Here is a 14,070-nt window from a genome sequence, read left to right as displayed (position 1 = left end):
TCTTTAGTGTTAACGTGGCGAGCTTACAGCGCCCACGTGTGTAATCAAACACTACTCCACGTGTTGCCATGATGGTAATTTGTGGATGTGGTGAACACCTGTGATCAGTTACCCTTAAGTTAAGAAGGTGACTCATCCAATCAGTGGAAGGCCTTACGGGGAGAAACCAGTGGTTTTCTGGAGAAGAAGAAATTCTGCCTTAAGACCATAGCGGTGGGGCTCCTGGGTGGCTCAGTCCCTTGAGCGGCTGACCTCAGCTCAGGTCGTGACCTCACGAGTTCATGAGTGCAAGCTCCACATGCGGCTCTCTGCTGTCAGCACAGAGTCTGCTTTGGATCCTCTGTCCCCCTCTCTCCCGTGCGCTCCTTCTCTCTCAAAAATAAGCATTAAAAAAAAAAAAAAAAAAGGACCGCAGCATTAACTTCTGCCCGAGTTTCCAGCCTGCCGGCTCACCCTATTTTGAACTTGCTAGCCCCCACAATTGCATGAGCCAGTTCCTTAAGATAAATTTGTCTGTGTGTGTGTATCTGTGTGTGTGTATTCTTTTTCTCTGGAGAAACCCAACAAATACAGACTGTTTGGGGACTGCGGTAACACATGTGTCCTCGACATGTTTGTGGGGCACCCCCAACTTCAGCCTGTGTACAGGGGAACTGGTCTGTCCATAAGCCCTCGTGGCCGAGAGACCACATTTTGTCCCCGGATACCCTCTTGCTGGCTGGCCACAGCTGGTTGGACGAGGCAGGAGTAGGCACTTGACCTAAAGGTGTGGCCTGATCTGATCCAAAAGGTTGAGCCAGGCCAGTTAGCTTTCTTTTTGTAGGATCCTGAGTAGCAACTAAAAAAGAACTCACCGGCTGGTAAAGGATGAGTCAGGTCAATGGCAGAGCGGTTGGAAAGGTGCACAATTGGCAGGAAGAAGACACTCATGGCGTAGGACCACATCATGATCCACATTTTTGTGAATCTGTTACCAGTCTTTAAAATTTGGAAAGTTCACGTAAAAACACAGCCAGACTCTGTAACCCAGGGCTTGCACAGCTACAGTAAGCTGGAGCCGGGGTGCAGCTGCCTGTCTATGGGAGCCACGTGTTCTCCCATCTACCAGCCTCCACCAGGCCCTACTATGCGCCATCTGGCCAGCCTCAGGCTCATGCTACCTGCCTGGCAAATGTAGGTACTGGTGCTTGCAACTCCCGAGGTAGAGGGAACGTCCTTGGACAACTGCTTCTCAGAAACCAGAGTTGCCTTGAATACAGTCACCTAATAAAGCTTGAGAATTATGGAGGCAAGACCTTAATATGATACCTGTGCCTAGATTTCCTTGAAGGTCCCTTTTATCTTCTACATAAATCCTCTTTATTTGAGCTAGTGTGAACGGACCTCTATTCCTTACACTAGCAAAACTCCCATGTATATAAGCGTAAGAATGGAAACTCCCTCTTTCTCTTCCTGAACCCGAGTTCTCCCAGAACCCGAGTCTCTCAGAGGCTGCATTTTGTGCAATGGGCTGCCATCTAAGGAGGACTCCAGAGAACACTGGCTGGTGATGTCCAGCTGCAGACTCAGGGGTCAGCTGGGTTGGGCCCATTTCTGCCAGGAGAGATACAGAGAGGAGAGCTGTAGCAGGCTGGCTCATGGGCCAACAGTTTGGTGAATACCAAAGTAACTCCCATGAGGTAACTGCCTGGGGTTTCCCGGGGGTCAAGAATAAGCAACACATAGGTTGGTCTTCTGGATACCTGGGGAAGCTAAGGTGGTGTCCAGCGGGACTCTGAGGACAGACATCCATGCCAGCAATGAAAACGGACCTTAGCCTTAGCATAAGAGCTAGGGTGCACAGGACTCCAGCCAAACTATGGACAGGGTCCTGAGCAGCTGGGCCAGTAGGCTATTTATCAACCAGCGTGGAAGTGTGCAATGTGCTAGCTATTAGTATGGCTGACCCTGTGACCATAAGAGTTTTAACTCATCAAAGAGTCCTGGATATTGGGGCCTTGTTACTAGTTTGAGAAGAGCACAACATGGGTGCCTTGGTGGGTTAATGCAGGCACAGCCCCAAGAATCTTCCTTTGCCATGTACAAGTATCCCTCGCAGCTCTGCTTTGCCAAGGATTTCGGTGTACAGGTGTGTGTGAGCTCCAGGGGATTGCAATGTGCTATCACTGACTCCCAGGTACTCTAGATGTGAGCCACCCAACTCAGTGCACAGTGAGGTCTTTCCTTTGCCTTCCAGATCCGGCTGGTGCAGCTGCGACATAGGCCTGACCCACGGGCTGGGCCCTGGGGTGAGAGCAAGATCTCCTACTCTGAGCTCTCCGCACATTTTGACACATTTTCTCAGTGTCAAGTTTTCAGTCAGTAGCTGGAGTAGAGCATGGCTGTGTGAGAAAGGAGGAAGACGGTGGTTTTCTTGACCTATTTCACGATTGGGTGGTTATAAGCCACTGTCTTTATCTGAGTGGGGTCTCCCTCATTTGAAAACAAGTTCTTTAAAATATGGACTATTTTCTGAGTCTAAGGTAACTCTACTTTCAAGGCAGAGAATTCAGAGAAGACCCAAAAGAATACAGAGGAAGTAAATCCCCATGTTACTGCATAGTTGGAGAGCATATTGCAGCGTTGAGCCGTTTAGTGATTCCCCTTTGGTGGGTCCCAGAGCTAGGGATGCAGAGCTGGGGGGTGGTTCGGTCTTAAATAAAACCCACTGTAGTTCCTTCACCTGGGGAGCCAGCTACAGATTCTGTGGTCTTCAGTTAGCCCGTGAGCACCCAGCAGCATCCTGCATGCACCAGGGTCTGCCTTGAGTTCTGGAATGGTCCCCACACTCAATGGGGAGACCTTGCCATAGGCTGGTTCAGCACATGCTTGCACAGGGCCACGTGTCTGGGAGAAGACAAGGTTCTGAGACACTGCTTTTAAATTAGCTGTTCATGTAACACGTCCCCCAGGAGAACATCTTTTCTGCCTATGGCCCCTGAGTCAGTCTCCAACCAAAACAAATTCCCACAATTCCTGCTTAAACCTCCACATTAATTTCTTCTGATAATAAACCTCGATTAAGGACCACATCCCAGGTCCTGTATGAGAGGACGCCAGCCGATTAAGACAGGTCTACCACTGATGAGTCCCAGGACTCCGGAAGGTGGGAGCAAGAAAGGGCAGGAGACCATCAGTGTGAGCTCTCGTTACACCTGAGAAAACGAGGCCCGTGTGGGGACGTCTCTTGGTTCCTCGGGGTTCCACGGTGAGTATCAGAGCCGGACCTAGAGCCCAGTTCCGTGGACAGTCCGGAAAGATCCTTGCCACTCTATTCCAAGGGGCACACTTTAGATTTCCAGGCAGGTGGCCTAAAGGAGTGATGTGGCTAGTGGGGATTGTGTTGAGCTAGGGTGTATAGACCCTTTTAAAGGTGACCCTTACTTCTCAACCTTTTGTACCTCATCCAGCCTACTTACCCACAGGCAGGACCACCCTCCTCTGCCTTCCACGTCCTGTGGGTGAGGCCAGAGGAAGGTAGATAAAGTCAGGTTAAGTCCAAACCCTTAGCCCAGCTTAGTGAAACACCCCAAAAATTGAAGTTTGTTTAATCCTGGCCTAGCCACCAGGCTCAACTCTAAGGTGCATTAGAATTGCCTGGGGGAGGCGGCTAAAATGTGAATTCCTGGCCTCTTCTGGAATAGTCTGATTGAGAACCAGGTGATGTGGCTGACACTCAAGCTGTGAAGCCCCTGGGAAAGGAATAGGCTGCTCCTGAGACCCTTGGAATCTGGAGCAGGTTGGGTGGCCCAGCTGTGTGACTTCACTTCCTCATGTGTTGCTACATACGGAGGTTGGTTGGATGGCATAGTCCCAGCGGCCCCCCCAGTTCTGTCATCTCACGGTGGTGTCATTCTGCGAGTCTCACACACTCAGACCCCATTGGCTTGGCTGAGCAGACACACACAGAGTGACTAGGGGCATGGGCCACACTTAACTCCACCTGTAGAGGGCTCCCCGGACAGTACTCCCTCCTGCACATGAACCTGGAGATGTGTGCCTGGTTCAGTCGAACACCCATGCCCACTGACAGCTTCCCATCATGTGTGCCCTTCCCCGGGGTCTTGAGAAAAGAGCCCGGCCAATGGGCCTATCTGACTAGTTGGGCCAGGTCCTCCAGAAACAACATTTTGTTTTCTTTCTCCCACTGGCATGTCTTCTGAGGATGCTTTCTCATATATCCGCCTGGGAGGAGATGAGCCCATAGACACAGAACACATGGTTCTCTAAGGGATGAGAAAAGAAGGGGTCCTGAGGGAGTCAATGCTGAGCCAAAGAGCTGGAGTGGTCCTGCCTCTCCCCTTTGAGCCCAGGCACACCGTGGAGGTGAGAGAGGCTTTGGGGTGAAACCTGAGCTCCAGTCTTGATGCTGCCACTTAGCCAGCTGGGGGTCATCCAAGTGATTCAACCCCTCCGAACCTCAGCCTTTCCTCATCAGAAAAACGAAATGAGAAAAATCAAGTTTACCTGCAGGGCGTGGGGGAGAATAAAGTCTGATGCACAGGGAGCACCTAGCTCTTAAAAGGGGCTTGGTAATCCCTCCCCTTCCCCTCTCTCCTGCAGCTCTTTCTAGCTCACCTTCTGCTTGGGGTGGGGGAGGGTGTGGCTGCCTAGTCTCTGCGGCTTAGGAGTCATCAGGATAGAACAGGGCTGGGGGAGGACACCTTCTCTCCTTGGCGTTATTGAGAAATTTTTAAAAGAAACATTTACACCAAAGGCAACTCTGGGAAAACAAAGGGGAAAAGAACAAAGCAGCTATAAATCCCTAAAATGAAATGCAGATTGCAGCTCCTACAGGAACCTCTGATAACACCCCCCCCCCCCAGGGACAATGGGTCCAACTGGAGCTGCCCCCAGGGACAGTGGGTCCAACTGGAGCTGCCTGGGGTCTCCAGCTGAAAATTGAGGCCCTCTCTCTCCTGTTGGGGCTTCCTCTGCCTCCGGGCTGGGGGGCGGGGAGGTGGTAGGCTTGTAGGCATAGAGAACACTTGACTTAGCCCCGTCGGCTTTGTAGTTCCTCTATAGCACCCCGCCCAACCCGCATAATCCTTGCCGGCGCCCCCCACCCCACCGGGGACCCTAAAAGGACAATGACTACAACCCTGTCCTGGAGTTGCTGCACAAAGCCTGTCACAACTTTGGACTCTGGGGGACTCCCACTGGGGTGGGTGTTGGGCCACAGCAGGGGCAGGAGGCTGACTGTACTGCCTTTCTGCTTCTGGGCCCCAGGCGGACACCAAGTTCCTGCTGTGAATCACTGTTCTGATTAGCTGTCAGGACGCCCAGTGTAGAGCCTCGAGGACAACTGGAAGCTCAGAAAAGACAAGGCCCCAGGGGTGGTCTAGAAGCTCTGGTGAGCACCACCGAGGCGCATTGACAGCAGAAAATGGAGGGAGATCAGAACAGGAACGAGATTAGGTTCAGATGGTGGGGCAGAGCGAAGTGGGCGGTTCAAAAAACGTTGCGTCTAAGAGGGGCTGGCCTGCACCAGAGGACAAAACTTACAACCCGCGTGTAGACATTCTAGGGGAGCAGACTAGCGTCAGAGTAAGGAAAATCTTTTAAACAGCAACGCAGCGGCAAAGCGGGCTGGGGGTGTGCCCTGGAGTAGGGGTGGGGGTGGAGGGGTTGCAGCCACCCGGGTCAAGTCTCCGCTCTATCAACAGGCGTATGACCTTAGCAAGTTTCTGAACCTCTCTGTCCTCCTCTGCAAAGTGAAGGAAATCCTGGTACTTCCCTCCTGGGGCTCCTGTCAGGGCTAGGAGTCCGTTTGTAAAGGGCCTAGAGCCTACGCATGCGCACACTTACCTAAGCGCTAGGTATTCACTAGGACTAGGTTGCGTTCCAGGTGGCGAGATCTCCTTGCTGGAAGTGGTTGAACCTGGGCTGCAAGACGAGTTTCGGGGATACTAGAGGTCCGTGGAGACAGAGCCAGACCACGTTGCAGAAAAGCGAGATGGGCTCAGGTGGCAGAGGGCTCGGGTTCCTACCACTGTGACTGTGGGCAAAGCACAAAATCGACAGGTCTGTTTTCACATCTGTAAATAAGGCTGAGGTCTCTCGCTTGACCCATCGTCCTGAGGTTTAAATAATCCTGGGTACAGACATCCAACTTAGTGTTTGCACTTTCTTCTTGTATTTTAAAAATCTCCATAAGACCGATCACCTATGTGCAGTCCCTGACACGTAATGGGGGCAGAGTACGCAGGATCACGACTCCCTTCCTTCCCAAAAGCCCTGTGGCTCCCCAGACACCAGAGCTGGTCTTCAGCAGCCTTCTGGCTGATCTTTCTGTCCTTTTACAGCAAGTACCCTCTCCTTTCAGGCTGCTTGGTGTGACTCACCCTTCTTTGCAATTAACTGTGATGTTCTGCTGGCGGCTTCCGTTACGAATGACGAGCAGAACAGCAGATCTGGCCTAAGCAGGGTCTGGCGGGTGGGACGCTTCACTTGGTGATTTACTGCCTCGGAGACAGAAGATAGGCCCCTGGGCATGTTGCAGCTGGCCTGCCTCTCCCCCACTGCTTAGTTTTGTTCCCTGACCTGGGTCCCCTGGCACATTCTGTTCTAAGGGCCAGGCCTGTGCCGTCACACATGCTCTCAGGCACCTGGCTGGCCGGTAGGAGGGAGGCTGGCAAAGAAAGAAATGCTATTTCTTCTCTTCGAGTTTGTCTTCCATTTGATTCAGGATGCTTTAATTGAACAGCTACTCTGTGCCAGGCACTCTGGGAGATCAGACGTGGATGTGAAGCAGTACTCATTCCCTAGAAGCTTCTAACTCACCAGGAGGTGAAGGCAGATCCATGAATAGTTTTGAGCCTCTAATGGCACAGAGCAACTACTGTGGAAATAAATACGGAGAACAGACTTTGCAACCGCAAGGGGCCTAGAGAGGCTTATTACGGTTGCCATTTGTTGGGCATCTAATGTGTGCAAGGTACTTCCCTTATCTCACTTAAGCTACACGACTCTGTGAGGAATGGGACTGTTGCCGTGCCCGTTTTACAGCTGGAGAAACTGAGGGGCCGAAAGGTGAAATCACTTACCCCAAGTTACATGGCCAGTAAGAGGCAGAACTAGGACAACAACCTAAGTTCAAAACACATGTTTTTTTCCTGAGAGGCCAGGCTGCCTACCTCTTAGAGAAGGCCGAATTTGACGTGGGCCTGAAAGAAGGTTGATACTTTATTCCTGGGGGTAGGGCGTTCCTTCTAGGCGAGTCCTGCTCAGAGACACAGCTAATGTCCTCCCTCTTCTTCCCACAAGGGGCTGAGGAAGCCTCATGGCTTGAAGGGCCCTTCGAGTTCTCTCCAGCCTCTACCTGTGACTCGACCCCAAATAAATAACCACACTGTCAATGCAAATAGTACTGCCTGGCCACTGGAACCAACAACCCAGATTGATGTGGCCCCCACTGGGGGGCCCTGTTCAACTCTGTAACTGGCTGAGCGCGCGTGCGCGCACACACACACGCGCGCGCACACACACACACACACACACACACACACACACGTCCTTTATGTTCCCTTCAAGCAAGTTTGTTCTTGCCCCAGTTACAGAATTTTAGGCTGGAAGTGCTGGCAGATAAGAACTTCCTACAGATCCCATACTGGGGTTCAAAAAGGGGAAGGAGCTGGCCTAGGGGCTTCAAGAAAGCACAGCTGAAGAGCCCTGTCTTCCTGCTCTCACTTACTTGAAGAGGCAGAATGAGGGTTCACCCAGCACGTCTCCCGTAGGGATTTGTCTGGTATTGTCACATGTCATCCCCAAAATGGCCCCGATTAGGGCTCCTGCACCCCACTTTCAGATGAGAAATCTGACAACTCGAGGAATCCTGGGACATGCCCAAGGTCAAATGAGAAAAAGCCAAGGAAGGGACACATACCTAGCTGTCTCCCAAATCCCACTGCAGAGCAGAGGGAGGTGGGTGTTTTTTTCCTCCCCCCACCCATTTTTGGGCTTGGAAAATGGACTGAGGTATGGTGTAAACCCAGGAGGTCTAGAACCCAGTTCTCCAGCAGAAAGGGCTCCAGTATTGGACCTTCCCAGGGGAGAGATCTGAGCTGCCCGAAGTAATGACCAGGCCTGGGCAGGCACAAAATGACACACAGAAGGTTGTGGAAACTGTACTTACATCTCTTGCTTTGTTTCTGGATGACTCATGCAGCCCACATAACAAAATTAATGTCTTCTCCAGCACCAGCAAATTGTATTTCTTCCTTTAAAAAAAAAATCACAACCGGCCTGCAAATGGCCCTGGCTTATTCTGGAGACATAGAGCCATCCTGTGGCCACTTCCCTGGATGGGCCGGCAGCGGCAGGCAGGACCCCCGCAATGGGGGGGGGGGGGGGCCTGAGGCCATGTCAAGTCCTGCACTCTGCTTCTGTCCAGACCCTCTGGTCTGGTCGGTGACATTCTGTCATACCCGTGTCTCCTCTGAACTGATGTTTCACGTAAGAGCAAGTGCTCTGGAAGCCCCCCATCCCGAGTCCTCTCACACGGTGCCCTCCGTCGGGAGCCAATTTACTCACCTCTCAGGCTTCGGCTCAAAGACCTCCCCCTGCCTTCAGCTCTGTGAGCTTTCTCTGCCTCCTTCTGACCCCAGATAGCATTGCCCCTTCCTCACTGTATAACCTCACCAGCTCCCTACGCAAGTCTCTTAATATAATAACAGCTAACATTTATATAGTACTTCCTCTGAACCATCACTCTAAGACCTATATGTGTGTGTATATATGTGTGCATATATACGTAGTATGTATAGGGGTGTGTATGCATACAACACAGATATGAAATAGGCGTCATTATTCTCCCCATTATATAGATGGGGAAACAGAGCGCGAGGGTATCTAGTTTGCTCACCATCACTCAGCTAGTTAAGTGGCAGAGCCAGAATCTGGGTTTCTTCAGTCAGGCTCTAGATCCCTCTTCTTAACCTGTACCGTGTGGCCTCTAGCACCAGTCACACCTGGTTTTACTTGCCTATTTCTGCCCACCCATCCCCCCTACCCCATCAATTCTGTGGTCTACTTGAGAAGGCTTGCATCTTCTTCCTCCGGTGTCCCTGTGCAGGGCACAGCAGCTGGACCACCACAGGGCCCCACGCTGCTGACTGGAAGAATGTGTTGCGTCTGACGCCCTGGGCCCTCAGTCCTTTCCCATGGCTGCGCGCGTCTTTACGCCTTATTTCTTCAGTTCCCTCGGGACACATCCCTGGCTCTGTTCTCTGTGCCAAGGATATTGGTCCTGCTTCCTGTCCCGGTCCTGCCTCTCTGAGGCTTCGTGCTTCATCCTGTGGGCGGCCAGGAGGTATGGGGGAATACGGACAAGCATGTATCCCCACTCCCTAGTTTCGATTTTTCTTTGCCTTACAAAAGCACTTTGTATATATACATGCATCGACAATAAATTTCGGACATCAGCCTCAAATCGGGCACTGTTCTGGGTGCTGAGAACATAGGACAAGAAGCAGAAACTATCATCATGGCAGTAAGGTTCTAGGCCGGGACACAGGCGGGAAACAAAGAGCAACGGAGTGTGGGGATACAGCGTCAAGGGATGACCGGGGCTGCAAAGGGGAACAGAGTAGGGAAGGGCAGACAGAGAGCGAGAGACTGGGTGGTCCGGGAGGGTTTCTCTGAAAATAGGATATTGGAGCAGAGACCCGATGAAGTGAGGGAGACCGGCTGGTGCCTGCAGGAAGACGCTCCGGGCAGAGGGGCCAGCAGGTGCCACGTGCTGTGGTGGCTCGTGCGCGAGGAACAGAGGGAACGAGGGCGACCGTGGCAGCAGGTCCTATAGAGCCTCTTGAGCCATGAGGAGGATTGGAGGCGTGTCTTAGCACCGCTTTGACAAAATACTGCAGGCTGGGCGGCTTGTAAACAACAGAAACGTATTTCTCGCTGTTCTGGAGGCTGTCTGGCTGAGACCAGGGTGCCGACATGGTCCGGTGAGTTTCCTCTCCTGGGTCACAGACTTCTCAATGGGCCCTCATGTGGGGGATGGGGGCAGGAGCTCTGTGGGGCCTCATTTATGAGAACACGAATCCCCTTCACGAGGGCTCCACCTAAGCAGCTTCCAAAGGCCCCACCTCCCAGTACCCTCACACTGGGCGGTAGGATTTCAACATGAATTTTGGGGGCCACGAACATTCAGGCCGTGGCAGGCTTGATCCCAAGTGTGTTGGAAACTCTCAGAGGGGCTGATCTGACCCAGGTTTGAAAATGTGAAAGCTCGGGTTGTGTGTGTTACCCAGTTATCCAGATGGATAACGACTTTTGGGGTCCTGAGAAGTCCTTTCTCTTCCCAGTGCCTCTGTCAACGGCTCCCTCCCGTCATAGCTCATGTTGTGTCTCCACACCCTTCCACCAGAACTTAGGGCCAAAGAAGGGACACGACCACACAAATCATTGCATTGCTGCCAACACAGGCTGGGATGGGGCGGTCCAGAGGCTGTGGGGGCACAGAAGAGGGGGCTGCCGGGAGACGGGGCTTCCTCGCCTAGAAAGTCAGGGGTGGCTTCTGCAGGAGATAGCGTGTGACACAAGACCTGAATAAGCAGAGGTCCAGCCATGGGGAGCCATAGGCACCGACGGAGAAATCACGGGTGCCGCTATAGCGAAGGTCTTGCCGGCATCCTGATTCCGGCACCCCCTTGTCCTTCAGCACCCACCTCGCCAGCCCCAGTGCTGGCCGCCCCGGCTGAATCCCCTTCCACTGCTGAACTTGGCTGTAGAAATCCTAACACAAGCTCACACTCTAATCCCAGCTGGACCCTTGTCCTCTCAGCACTCCTTTCCGCGAAGGTTAACTGCCTGCCGCATTCCCAAAAGCTTCTCTCCTCTCCCTGCCTCCTTCACTCCCTGAGGTGACCTGACCTCCTGTTACAGTGTGAACCCCACCTCCTCTCTCCTGATCTCCACCTCGGAGGGTGCTTGCATCTTCAACCCTCATCTCTTGCAAATGGTCTCCGAAGAGAGGTGATCATTCTTAAGATTGACCATTTGCCTTCCCTTGCCTAGATGGATTATATTTTGGGGTAGACAAAATAGCCCAGGTGGATAAGGGAGAATTCATTTTTTTGATGGAAGTATTCTAGCAAAACAAAACGAAACTGTGCATGGAATACAGAATTAGAAAGTCCCCTTTTTGCAATCCCCTTTGGTCCAGGTGAAAATTATCAGTGGCTGAAACGATCAGAGGGTATGTTAATGGAGCACTTTACATGGACAGGGAAGGCTGCCTGCACCTGACCCCCACTGTTCCATCTTAGATCACTAGGAAAGAGCGAACAACACGTGTACCTCCTGATGAGATGAAACACAGGGGCTGGGCCTCACCTGCACATTGGCATCACCTGGGGAAGCTTTAACACGTACTGATGCCCGGATCCATCCACACTCGTTATGATTTAAAAGGTCTGGGTGCAGCCTATGCACGGAGATGTTGACAAAGTGCCCCAGCTGGTTCTAAAGAGTAGCCAAGGCCGCGGTCTCTGCCATGTGAGGTGTTATCTATGAAGCACGAAGTACACCCATGAATTGTGCTTGCCCTGAAAAAGTTGATCCTAATCGAGCCTTCCAGGTTAATCTCTAGTCAAAGACATTTCAAGGGATAGAGAAACAAGTCGAGTGGTGCTGCAGGGAAACAACCAGACAAATCCACATTGTGACTCATTCTGCCAAGCAACTGACTCATTTCACATTTCCAATAATTCAGTGGCTTTCAAAAGGGGGTGGAAGGACTGTTCTAGATTGAGACTTTAAAGACCTAAAAGGTCCAGTGCATGTGTATACTTTGGGTCTTGAATTAAACCATTGTCTTGAAGTTTATTTGGGGGGAGATGGAGAGTGTGAGCAGGAGAGGGGTAGAGAGAGGAAGAGAGAGAATCCCAAGCAGGCTCCATGCTGTCAGCACAGAACCTGATCTGGGGCTCAAACACACAAACCGTGAGATCATGACCTGAGCTGAAATGAGGAGTTGGACGCTTAACCGATTAAGCTGCCCAGGTGCCCCCAAATCAGTTTTTTACACACTGGGGAAACCTGACTGTGGACTGGACATTAGGGGCTACCAAAGAGTGAATGCCTGTTTCTTAGGTGTATAATTACATTGCAACCATGTAAGAAATGTTTCAAGCACTGTGTTTTCTATACATAAAAGAGTGAAACGATAGGAGACCTGGGGCATGTTTTAAAATATCTCAGCCACAACAAAAAACAATCCTTGAAGCAAGTGTGACAAAAGGTTAGGAATTAACTAAATCTGGGTGTTCATTATGTTAGTCTCCCTAGTTTGTGCACGTTTGAAATCTTTCTAATAGAGCTTTTAAAAAGGTGGCCCCTTTTGCTCTCCGGTGTCCGATGTCATTATTTGTGTTGTCACGTGAGCTCCCTTGTTCCATCCTCAGCAGCAGCAAGACTAACGTCCTCTGAGCGAGACCAGGAACCCTGCCCCGGGGCTCATTCCCCCCAGAGCCCTGGGTAAATGCCGTCATCCTCACGGTACAGACAAAAAACTGAGTTCAGAGAGACGGTCACTTGCCCAAGGTCACACAGCTAGTGACGGACAATCAGGATTAGAAGCCAGATTTCAACAGACCCTGGTCTTTACCGATAAGCTCAGCTATTGTCTTCCCTCTTTCCCCCTCTCCTTTCCTGTCTTCCCTTCATCTCCCTCCTCTTCAGGCCCCCCTCATGGGGACAAGTACCCTTCCTGGAGCTGGTCTTTTGTCTCCCAGTCTCTTCCCTCCCCACGTGGCTGGGAAAGAGTAGTTTTTGACACTTTTATTCTTACCCTCATTTTTCCCTTAGTCCCTTGCACTCTGACTTCTAGGCCAAAAGAGACTTCATTAAAAAATAAACAAACAAAAAAAAACCCTGGAGAACAGTCTCCACCCCCTGTAATTTCCCTGCAGCACATGACCCAGACTCTTAAAATCTAGTAACTTCATTTTAATAAGTTTCCCAGGAGATTCTTACATCCCTAGAGTAACAAAGCTTTCCAGGCGCCCCATCCTTTCCGAAGCCCCCACTTTGCCACCTGCAGGATTGCAGATTTGTTAGAGCTTTCAGCCCTCTTTCCTACTGGTCACCTGGTCTGGAATCTCCGTCTCCTCCTCTTCCTCATTTTCCACACGTGATCAATTGCTCCAGTGTGTTAATTCTGTTTCTGAACCATCCCTTGCATCCATCCGCTCCCCTTGTCCCACTGAGCCCCACGGCCCTGCCCTGGGAGAACTCTCCTATTTTCCGACCTGGCCTGTTGCATTCAGTTTCTGAGTGGTCTCTTTCTCCCCAGAAATTCCGCCATTTTCCAAATCGTCCTCCAGACTGTGACAAGAGTGCTCAAAACGAAGCACCGATCTAATCATGTGGATTTCCCAACCCTGCAATATGCAGTGGCTCCCTATTGCCTGTAAAATGAAGTCCACATTCCTCTGTGCTTGGACCTCTATCTACCTTTCTGGTCTTATCTTTGCTTTAGATATGAAATGATCAAAACTGAAACCACTTGTTGTTCCCCACATATTCCTGTGCTTGCTCTTGTGGTCCCTTCTGCCAAGGATCTGGTCCTCCTCCCATCTTGAATGTTGAAATCCTATCCTCTGTAGCAGCTAGATTCAAAAGCGTCTCCCCAGGAAGCCATGCCTCCTGGTCATCAGGCTCTCATGTAGTCCTCCATTTGGGATCTGGCCTGGTCAACAGAGTGCAGTAGAAATGACGTTGTGTTCTTCCCAAGGTTAGCTCAGAAAAGACCTTGAGTTTTCTCCCTGGGTCTATTGGAATGATGCTCTGAGAGAAGTCGGGTGTCATGTGATAAGTTCGAGTACTCTGAGTATGCTATGCTGTGAGGAAGCTCAGCTGGCCACGTAGGAGTATCATGTAGAGAGAGAGAGATCCTGTCTGCCCAGGCTGTTCCAGCCATCTCAGACAAGATGCCAGGCATGTGAGTGACGGAGCCATTTGGGGGGCCTCGACCGGTTGAGCTTTTAAATGGCTCCAACCCCAGTTGCAACCTGCCACCACATG

Source organism: Panthera tigris, chromosome C2, assembly GCF_018350195.1.
Source record: "Panthera tigris isolate Pti1 chromosome C2, P.tigris_Pti1_mat1.1, whole genome shotgun sequence".
NCBI lineage: Eukaryota > Metazoa > Chordata > Mammalia > Carnivora > Felidae > Panthera > Panthera tigris.
This window is presented reverse-complemented; position numbering follows the sequence as displayed.